Source organism: Octodon degus, unplaced genomic scaffold (assembly GCF_000260255.1).
Source record: "Octodon degus isolate 3935 unplaced genomic scaffold, OctDeg1.0 scaffold00485, whole genome shotgun sequence".
In the NCBI taxonomy this organism is placed as follows: Eukaryota; Metazoa; Chordata; class Mammalia; order Rodentia; family Octodontidae; genus Octodon; species Octodon degus.
This window is the reverse complement of record NW_004525061.1, coordinates 1-8,544: the sequence shown is the minus strand read 5'-3', so window position 1 is coordinate 8,544 and position 8,544 is coordinate 1. Positions and strand designations below refer to the sequence as shown.

The 8,544-nt window shown below is 42.9% G+C and overlaps 1 pseudogene; it reads right to left on the bottom strand.

The window, feature by feature from the left end:
- Positions 1 to 1,081: 1,081 nt before the first annotated feature.
- Positions 1,082 to 2,873, bottom strand: LOC101577856 (annotated as a pseudogene).
- Between the last annotated feature and the right edge of the window lie 5,671 nt (positions 2,874 to 8,544).

Sequence of the window (8,544 nt, the reverse complement as noted above, 5' to 3'; positions counted from 1 at the left end):
TTTTTTTTCTTCAGAACTGAGGCTTGAACTCAGGTCCTTGAGTTTGCTAGGCAAGTGCTTATTCCACTGAGCTATCTCCCCAGCCCCTAGCTATCTCCCTGGCCCCAGTAGGTGCTTTAGACCACTGGGTCATCTCACCAGCCCATAGAATTCTTATTTGTCTTTCCCAATTTATACATTTATATAATTGCTAAGATTTGTGTTTAACTTCTACTTTTAGTTCATTTTGCTCATAAAAGATACAAGACATGATTTCAAGTATTTATTTTTGAATTTGTTAAGACTTGTTCTACAGCTGAATATATAATCTATTCTAGAGAATGTTCCATATGCTGATGACATGAATGTGCACTCTACAGATGTTGGATGGAGTTCGGTAAGTGTTAAGGTCACTTAATCTATAGTATAGTTTAACTCTGATATTTCCTTGTTGATATTTTGGTCTGAATTATGTCCATTGATGGCCATGGGTTGATAAAGTCCTCAATAATTATTTTATTCAATTCTGCCTTTCCTTGCAAATCTAATATTTATGTTGTATATCGGTGGTGTGGTGTTGAAGACATAAATATGTGTAATTGTTATATTCTGTAATTAATTTGATTCTTTGATCATGATATAATGATCTTTTTATGCTTGGTCTTTTTTTTTTTTTTCAGAACTGGGGATTGAACTCAGGCCCTTGTGCTTTCCAGGGAAGTGCTTATTCCACTGAGCCATCTCCCTGGCCCTTGTTTGGTGTTTTCAATGGTTTTTATATTAAAGTCTATTTTGTCTAACAGACACACACACACATAAAAATTATCTCACAGTATTTTATTATGTTTTACTTTTTTTAGGGTGAAATTTAATCTATATTTACAGGACACTGCAAAATAGGAAATTCCACATAGAAATAAGAAACTCCTTCAGCAGATGAGCTTCAGACAGTATGTACAGTTTGGAACTGTTCAAGCATAGTTTTCTTGTAAAAAGTGCTACAATGACAAACCACATTTAAAAAAAGAGTTCTTATGGAGAAAGACAAACTTATACTGAACATAGTACACAACAAAAACTGGCGCCTCCTTCAGTTGTACATCTAGAAGTTAAAGGTACAAGGACCCTGGACCTGCACACGGAAGGCATAGGCTTCTGAGTAGTGTCTGCCACAACGTTTAGGTCTTCTTCCTCTACCGAGAAATACTTCTCAATCAGGTTTAAGAGGTCTTGTGCACAGACTCATTTTCCTGGTTCTGCAGACTTCAGTCTTGTCCAAGCCTCCACATTGGTCAATCATTATACTAAGCTTCTCAGTTTCAACTAGTTTCTCAGCAGTCGAAAGATATTTGTAATAGCATCCAGAATAACGAGGACAAGTTTCGTATGTTTCACAGTTAAGAGTTTCATCAGTGGTTCTATTACACCACAGTGAACAAGATACACAATCTGTTCCACTGTCCCACTGCTTGTATAGTTGGTCCCGGCCTACATAGCTTCCTTTTGTCTCTTTTTTTTAATGTGTGTGTGTGTGTGTGTGTGTGTGTGTGTGTGTGTGTGTGTAGCCAGCTCAGCCCACCAGGGGGCAGGGCTGGCTGGCATGTGGTGCTGGGAGATTGAACCGCAGTCCATGTGCTTTGCTAAGCTTGTTCTAAGTAGGTGCTTTAGACCATTGAGCCATCTCACCAGACCCCCTTTTGTCTCTTAAAGTCTGCCTTGGAGGGAACACTGACGAGGAATGGGACTAATCCATGATTCACATCTTTCTGGATCTGGTCCTGCCGGCTGGCTGTGATGTTTGACGTTGTCCACGTATCCTCCTTCTGAATGTTTGTCTTGGGGGTAGTGAGCAGGCTGGGAAAGACAGCAAGCACTCCTGCTTCTATCACAATCTGAGTCTGTTCATCTATTCCAGTGATGATATTCCCTATGGCTCTCAGTGCGGGAGTCATGATGGGCAATTCATCTGATCCCAGAAGCTTAGGATGGGGCACAACTCCTGTTTTTATAACCATTTCTATGCTTTCATTTGGACCATCAGTGAGGTAGGAAATAGCCCAGCAGGTATCTGCTAATACTTCAAGATCACTGTGATGCAGGAGACAAACCAAAGTTGGGAGAATTTGCTCAACGACATCCAGTGGAGGTGCAAGATTTTTGTTGTGGCAAAGGTTGGAAAGTGTCCATGTAAGTTTGCATAAGTAACCACCTGCTAAAGATGACATATCAAGGACTGCAAGAAGAGCCAAGAGTGGGTCAGTTGTACCAACAATAACCAAGTCTTGGAAAACTGAACCACCCATGCAATGTTTCCCAGTGTGCAGACAGCTTGCTCACTGACATGAGCATGGGAAGATGCCAAAAGAGAAATGAGAGCCGGGATGGACCCCATCCACCACGGTCTTGGTCTGCTCTGCCGACCCAGAAGCAATGTTAGCGAGTGCCCAAGCAGACTCAGACTGGATGGGACTGCAGTCAGGTGTGCCCAGGAAGGACACAAACTTTGGAATCAAACCTGTCCAGATTATGTGGTCTATAGGAGGTTGTTTTTCCTGAGAAAGCAGTTCCCTAGCAGCTTGAGTAGCTTGTAGCTGGCTTTCCAGATTATTGCTGGTTATGCCTTTGACAATGTCATCTACAGCCCAATTCACAGTGCCCTGGTTGTTGCAGTTTTCCTGCAATGGTGAAGTAGTGTCATCAGGAAACAAGCTTATATTTCTCGTTTTCAGCATCTGGTCATCCTTAGCTTTCTTCAGCTCCACATTAACTTCTATTTGCTGCTGCCTCATTTTTGTACTGCCTTTTCCCTTGTTCTTGAATCTGTTCAGTTGGGCAGCTGGCGAATTAGCATTAGCATTCTCATTGGTGAACGTGGTTAGTAGACACAGAGAAAGCTGCGAAATGAGAGCAGGCAGTACTGCGGAGCTCGCCAGCTGCGGACAGGGTGCTCTTCAAATGTCCACAGCTGCAGGCCCCAGGAATGGTGTGCCCCTCACAGTACTTTAAATTCTCCGAAGTCCTGCATTTTATTTTTTTCTGTGCCATTCAGTTTTGGACTATCCAGGCTGCTATTCATACTCTTTAGCCTGTATATCACTGGAGTGTGAGGGAGCCATTTTTCTGAACACTTGCACTACGAACTACTGGTTCCAGAACTTTAGCAGGGCAGTTCATACTGTGGCTATGATGCTTCCTTGTTGGAGTGTAGATTTGAAAAGTATCTCATTCACAGCACTGAGATTAAGACCTTACACAGTAATGGAGAACTGACTTTAAAAATCTTAAGTACAGAATGTAGAATTGCAATACTCTATTGATCAGTTTAGGTACTCTTATTCATCTACTAACTGGTGTTTCAGCAGGTTAAGGCTGAGGACTAAGCAGGCTGAGATCATAAGGTTACCATCTGGGTACCCACCTGTCTCCTGTTCAGTGAATATAATCAGTACAGCAGTCCTGGAAACCAGCTCATCACCAGCTTCTAGCTCACTTCTCATGGTTTTAGGTCTTCTGAACTGGTAGATAATCATTATGCATCAGTGCTGCATCCCTGATTCCAGGAAGCTATTTTGATGCCATCATTGACCCTCACATAAAAAGATGGAGTGAATGTGAATTATTGCAACAGAAAATTATTCACATGAAACCTAATTTATATATCATGTTTTTTCTTTCTTTTCTCTTTCTTTCATTCTTCTTCTTTTTTTTTTTTTTTTGTTGGCTCAGTCTACCCTGAGGGTGGGGCTGCAACAGTTTGTGGTGCCAGGGATCAAACCACAGTCCCCTCTGCCTGCCCAAGCTTGCCTAAACAGGCACTTTAGACAGCTGAGCTATCTTGCTGGCCCAATGTCACGTTTTTTTCCATGGCCACAATTATAGATGGTACCAGTCTTAGGGTGGCTAACAGAACCACTACTCAACTCTGTCACTGGCTGGCTCTGTAATGTGCTCTGAAAAATTGGTGAGATGCAGAGACCTGTTTTAGCACATGCAGAAAATGCTTAACCATTGAATCCTGCCCGTCCTCCAATCTCTATCTTCCTCTTTTCCAATTCCATGATCACTGTTCTACATTTAGTTTTGATTTGTTCTCAAAGGAGTGTGAACATATAACTGTTGCCTTCATGTCTTTAACTTGTCCTCCTAATGACTAATTTTTATCATGCAACAGTGTCTGCTTTGCTCAGTGTTGTATCCCTTCTCCCAGTTCAGTCAGTGCCTTGGGAATAAAATATTTGACCTTTCAGCAATTGTTGCATGAATTAATGAGCACATCCAACACTGTTGTTCTGTGCCAAGTGTATGTAAATATATAGCTACATACAATTTCTGTTCTGAACTTCAGACTGATGTAATCCATTTGTACAAGTAATGACTTTTCCTTTTATTATATTTCTGATGCACTGACATTTGGTAGCCTGTCTGACCATGGAATAGTTGCCCCTCTTGGTGACAGCACTTTCTTTAGATAGTATGGCATTTTCCTCACTGCAGATGCTTCATTTGCAAACCAACCAGTATACAGTTCCTATACCACTCATCCAGTTGCTTGACTTCTCACTGGGCTTGCATACCCTGGAGACCACACCAAACCAACCCCATCATTCCATTGCCAAGCATCAGACAACCAGTGACAGACTTCATATCTCACACCTTGCTAAAATTATTCAGATCAGTAAATTAGAACCAGCTTACTCAACCTCATCTCTCTTCTGTGCAAATGATGGTCACAGCTCTTGTTCACATTTTCCTTCATGCCTTCTGCTCCCTAACAAGGCTTTACCACATGGCCAGTGGCATGTCATGGCTTCCTCTTGTGAATTGTGAACTATTAACTATTGCCTACAAGGCAATCATGTCCTCATCTGCTTGCCTCACTATGCTTTAGTGATAAGCAAACCTGCCTATTGTACATCATCTTGCCGCTCATCTCTCCTTGTATGTCCCCTGGATGTCATGAACTCAGCCTGTAATGTAAAATGCATTATCTCTCCCTTCAAACCTGCTTATCCTGCTGTGGGTCCCATCTCAGCCACTGGCAACACAGCTTCATAGTGTACCAAACCAGAAAACTTGTCACTTGTCACTAGTCTGCATCCCATAAGTTTGTTTAAATATACTTAACATGTGACTTCATCTATGGCACAAATTCTCAAAAAGGAGTGAAGTCTTCAGGAAACACTGGCCAATGCCTGCAGACAGTGCTGGAGGGCACTGAGACCTGTGATTCTCCTGTGCCTATTAAAACACAAGAAATATCCCCATGCTCTGTCTCTGTCTCTGTCTCTATCTCTCTTTTTCACACACACACACACACACACACACACACACACACTCCATCAGATCCAAATCTGTCAACAGTGGTAAAGTGGAGAAATTTTCTCTTGAGACAGGATAGTTTGAACTTCAGCTCCTTGATATAGCCCAGATTGGCCTCCAACACTCAGTGTTGCTTCTCCTTCAGCCTCCCGAGAGCTCACATTATAGGTGTGCAGCACTAAGGTGCTATTGGATAGCAGTTCTAAGAATAGTATCTGTCTGCAGAGATACAGGACAAGGACAGCAACAGGAGCTTTGACTGTTCCCTGCTCTTGTCATTCCCCAGGGCCACATGGACCATCTTCCTGCTCCCACCCCAGCTGTGGGCCTAGGCGTGGGTTCTCTCTTCCTCTGTGGGATTTCAGAGCAGAGGACAGGGCAGTCAGGGTCTCAATCGGCAGTTCAGGCTGGCCTGGAGCTCACTGTGTAGCTTTGCCTTACCCAGAACTCACTTTGGCCCTGTGCTTCAGCCAGTCCCCTGCTGGGATTATAGGAGTCTATCCAAACACCCAGTTTTCTGTGGTTTCCATTAAAACCTCAAAGGTACAGAAGAGAAAGCAAGAAACTAGTTGCATGTGAAAGTTGCTGATATTTGCTTTCCACACTGTGGGGCAGATTGGGTAATTTCCCATTGAACACTCAAAATAAAAATACAATACTCCTCCTTTCCTATTTCAATCTCCTTAAAGTCTAAATCTTGAAAATTAAAGAAAAGAAAAAAAAAAAAGTAAGAAAGAAAGAAAAGAAAAATCTTAAGAACTGAGACCTCTGGTAATAGCATCATTCAGGGCTGGGGAGTCAGGTCAGTAGAGTAAGTACTTGCTTGGCAAGCACAGGGTTCTAAATTCAATCCCTGGTGGTGGTGGTGGGGACCCAAAACATCATTCAGGAGGTGGAGGCAGGAAGATAGTTGTGTGTTTGAAACCAGTCTCAGGTACATAGTGACTTCAAGGTCATGATAAACTACACTTCAAGGCCCAGGCTCGGCAAACAAACAAAGAAATCACTGAGAAACACAAAAGGGAATATTGGGACAATGCACCCATGTTTATGCAGTCTGTGCTGAACTCAGAGTGGAATTCTGCATTATGTAATTTTTCCTTTGATGAGAGAAAATACCTCACGCTCAAAAGCTAGAAGAGGAAAGCTTTATTTTTTTCATAGTTTACAGAGGTTTCATTCTATAATCTGCTGTCTGCAAAGCAGGAGTCATAGCAGGGAGGAAAGAGCTCAGAACAGGTAGCCACAACTCCTTCTGACCCTTATTTGTTGCCTAGGATACCAGGGCCTGAAACATTAATCTGTAGTTCTCTGTCTGCCTCTCTTTCTGTCTCAGTCTCTGTCTCTGTCTCTCTTTCTTTTTTTTTTAAACTTTATTTTTTTAAAACATTTATTGTGTGTGTGTGTGTGTGTGTGTGTGTGTGTGTGTGGCCAGCTCAGCCCACCAGGGGGCGGACCTGGCTTGTGGTGCTGGGGGATCGAACCGCGGTCCCTGTGCTTTGCCAAGCTTGTTCCAAGTAGGTGCTTTAGACCACTGAGCCATCTCTCCAGCCCCGTCTCTCTCTCTCTCTCACTATATATGGCTCTCTCTCTCTCTCTCTCTCTCTCTCTCTCTCTGTCTATTTTGTCTATCTGTGTGTCTATGTGCCTCCCCCCCGTGTGTGTGTGTGTGTGTGTGTGTGTGTGTGTGTTCTCTCTTTATGTCTTTGTTTTCATTTCTTGAGCCATCCTCCCTTTATGTAGCTGTAATGGGTCATCTCACATATTTGGCTATCAGTGTAAATCTTGTGCTTTCTGTTGTATAAAAAATGTATACTCCCCACTGTTCTAAGTTGTTTAGTAACTTCTGGCTGTTTCTTGCTGTTTGGTAAGACAAAATTCCTTCCTCACTAATTCCTGTAAACAAAGTTAGCTTACAGAGATGACTTCCAAAAGAAACTAAATGGGCTTTAACTTGTAACCTCGGGCTATGCAAGGTTGCATACAGGTACTCAGGTGCAAGATAATCAGAAACTTAAAGCCCCAGGAAATGTAGTCTGAGTAGTGGTCACACTGACCCTAAAAGCATTATTTTGTGTTAGACACTGAATTTGTGTATCAAACTGAATGTGGTTCTATGTTTTAAAAGCCTCTGCTTCCTGGGCTAGCTGCCTTTTCCTGCATGAGAGCTGACCAGGGGAACTGAGATCAGTAATAAACAGCTTTTTAAAATTCCAATCTGGCTGGTCTGGTTCTATTCTGAGAGACCCATAACAGTGGCCTGGCCTGGCCTGGCGTCCTTCCTCCTGCCCCATCCTTCCTTTTGCTGGGACTACCAACACCTGCCTCTAATTCTATAAACTCCTGTGGGAACTGTGCTCTACACTACAACTGCTGACCACATTGGCATGGGCTCCAGACCTAATGAAAAGACAGGTAAAGAAGACAGAATGAGGTTTCATTTTCTTTCTTAGGGAGTGTGGAATGTAGGGGTCCTCTGTGACAGAGCTAACAGCGCCAAACACACTGTATTTACTGTTTTAAATTACCCAATGTGGACTTCAGTTAGAATTTTGAGGATTCTCCTTCCCCAATTTCCCAGGCTTTTGCAAAGAAATTTCTCTTCTGATAATGATACAGGGAGAAAAACAAATCTTGGGTGGGTGACCTCTAAACCATATAGGGAACCTCCAAATGACATAGGGAAAAATGATCTCCCAACCTGACCCGCATGAGTTCGTGTTCTCTAAAAACAAAGAAAGAATTTTAGGAACAAACGGAGGTTATGAGCAGAATATATTTATTGAGAGAAAGAAAGCTCCTGTCTGAGAGAGGGACAGGATGGGGGCCTGAGCGGGTAGTTCTCCAAGAAGCTGTCTCTTCCAGGAACTTTTATAGTGTAAAACCATGTGGGGCTAAGGCAGAGAGAATGGGAACTCCCTTAGTTGGGCAGGAGGTGGGACAAAACTATGGCCAACCAATGGGATTACAAGCACCATTGCTCAGGTATAACTGATTAAATCCAGTATCAAATGAGAAAGTGAGTAACGTAGCAAGCGGACATGAATATGGGACAGGGTCTCTTTCTGTTGGGGGTTGGGCTAGTGACTCACTTGGGTCTTTCCCGGTGATCGATACCTATTTAGAATATCAATCCCAGGTGCTACTCTTTTAGCATTTGTTTGGCCTTTAGGCCTTTAGGTCTGCTTCACAGCAGGGGCATCCATCCCTCCCACAGTTGTAAGGCATCTCCTCTTTTGTGCTGTC